The following is a 2,500-nucleotide window of genomic DNA, read 5'->3' as shown; positions in this document are numbered from 1 at the left end:
TCTTCATAAATTTTTAATATAAATGTTAATTATGGGAACTCCACACTAATGATGACTGTTATAAATAACATAAATTGCAAATCATCACTGGAGTGATGATTTGCAATTCATGTGATCATCACTAGAGTGATGATTTGTAGTTTTTATTGGAAGAAGTTGTTTGATATGTAGGTGGAATTAGGATGAAAGGTACTAAAAAAAAAAAAGTTGTGAGAGGTAGAATGTAACCAGACCAAATTAAATAATTAAAAGGTGTATGAAAACTTGGGAGTAGTATTGAAAGTTTGTAAATATGTGGTCTTTATGGTGTTATAATGCACGAGTCCCTTGAGGGAAGAATTAAATGACGCTTGGATAAGGGATATGTGAACACTGTGAAGTTCTAGGGGCTGAAAAGAATCTTTCTCTCTTCAAAAATCTTGAATTATGTATACAGTAGACCGTTATATTTCACAGTAGATACGTTCCTGAAGAAGCCGTGTTATGTAAATCTGTGTTAGATAAACTGAAGAACTTGTGGGAAAAATAGGGTTACAATCCTGGGACCCCCAAAAGAGCCAAACAACTTTTTTTTTAGACATCCAGATCTTACGAAAATAAAAATGATAATGTTATTTTTGTTGCTTAAGACTACAAATGCAACAGAAATAATATTTACCTTAAATTGTGGTTGCTGGTGTATGTCAGTGATTGTGAAGAGAGTGGAGATGCATGGTGTGGCCCTACTGGGCTGAGGTGGATGGTTGTTGATTGTCGTCAGAAGTGGATGGTTGAGGTTCTGGTACTAAAGTCGATGGTTATATTGGAGTGTGTATAAATTCTCTAGTGGATCTCTAGGTTCTTTTACCCTGCAGTACATTATACAGCTGACAGTAAGGCATCATTAGCTGCTCTAGACCCCATTTGAAAGCACTGCTAAATTTGTCAGGGTCCTCTTCATTGATAGTCTGCTAGTTTAGCAGCAACATGGGACTGCTCACGTAACTGCGGCAACATTAACCCTTTCATTGTTGGTCCCATAATATTTATGACTTGCAAGCCAGTCTCTCTCCCATAATAGTATGCCAAAATTCTAGCGACTTCCAGTCTTGCAGGAGAAACCTGGTAGGCCTACATATGCGAGAATGGGCATGAGTGGTCAGTGTGTGCAGTATAAAAAAAATCCTGCAGCACACAGTGCTGCAGGTTTTCGTGTAAAACTGCGACTGCGGTGTATTCTCATTTTCTTGGTCTCGTTAGATAGAATGGAAGATACGTATATTACAGAACTAAAGATGATTTTGAGTGGTTTACGGACTAAGAGTACTTTGAAATTGAGCTTGAAGTTGCAGAAATGTTAAATTTTTGCTGATGTTCAAGAGCAAACAAGTCATGTCATGTGCCCAATACACATCAACTAGTGGGTCTAATATGCTTTCACAAATGTGCTGATATTATTTATACCATTTTTACAATAATGCAGTAGTATGTATAAGAGTAAGTCTTCTATTTTTTGTGTGAATATAAATTCAAAATGGAAATCAAATGTAATATAAAAGGGGCCTGGAGACATGACTAATGAACAGAGAAAATGTTATTTTAGTGCTAGGAATGTTTGCATTGTTAATTCTGGACTCGATTTTGAAATTGGCCTTCCTTTAATTGTGTATGAAATTGGCCAAATTACCAATTTTTAATCACTTTATTGGGTAGTTAAAATCGGGAAATGGGTGGTTTCTTGTACTCAGTCGATACAACAAAAGGACTTCTAGCGAAATAGCTATGAGTTTGGTTGACTGGAACAATGGAATTGGCTAAAAATAGGGCTCAAAGTGGGCAAAATTGCCAGTGCGTAAATATCGCCAAGACCGCTAACTTCGCGAGAGCGTAATTTTATGTTTTCCATTAAATTTCATACTTTTGGTCTCATTACCATCGGGAAAAGATTCTCCATCATTAAACAAGATTTTTTTTTTTTAATTCTTCGATAGTGAGATCAAGTTTGTGAGGAAGGGTCTCGACAGCAAAAGGGTTAACTGTTTTTCTTCTGGTTCTTCTGTTATCTGGCTCCCTTGTATCTGTGCATTGAGCTCTGCCTTGAAGCCCAGTGCACTTTTCTCTTGCTGACTGATGTAAGTTCTTGTTGGCATATTCTTCCAAAAAACACTTCTCATCAGCATTAAATGCTTGATGTGGGTCGTAGCCTCCCTTGGAAATAATTTTCTGCAATTAAACAGGGAAATAACTTGTTGCTGTATGATCAGCTGGAGTAGTTTCACCAGAAAACTTATTATGTAACTTATTATGCAACTTAAAGTTGTGGAACCAGCCTCTGCTAAACATACACTCTTTTTCAGGCCTGCCTTCCTTATCACACACTGCTTTAAAGAACTGTAAGGCCTTTTCCCTAATTAAGATGAAATTAAGTGGTGCCCCTTTCTTTGTTTTTTGTTCAGTCCACTCAAGCAATAAGTTTTCCATCTTATTTACTTGTTGTGTTCTACATGTCATTCTTTTCATG

At 36.7% G+C, this 2,500-nt stretch overlaps 1 protein-coding gene across 4 annotated transcripts in view; it reads left to right on the top strand.

Moving 5' to 3' along the window:
• Ranbp16 (Ran-binding protein 16) overlaps window positions 1-2,500 on the top strand; it is a 170,089-nt gene that overhangs the window by 58,194 nt on the left and 109,395 nt on the right. The window lies entirely within an intron of this gene.

This window comes from Cherax quadricarinatus, chromosome 41 (genome assembly GCF_038502225.1).
Source record: "Cherax quadricarinatus isolate ZL_2023a chromosome 41, ASM3850222v1, whole genome shotgun sequence".
NCBI lineage: Eukaryota > Metazoa > Arthropoda > Malacostraca > Decapoda > Parastacidae > Cherax > Cherax quadricarinatus.
This window is presented reverse-complemented; position numbering and strand designations above follow the sequence as displayed.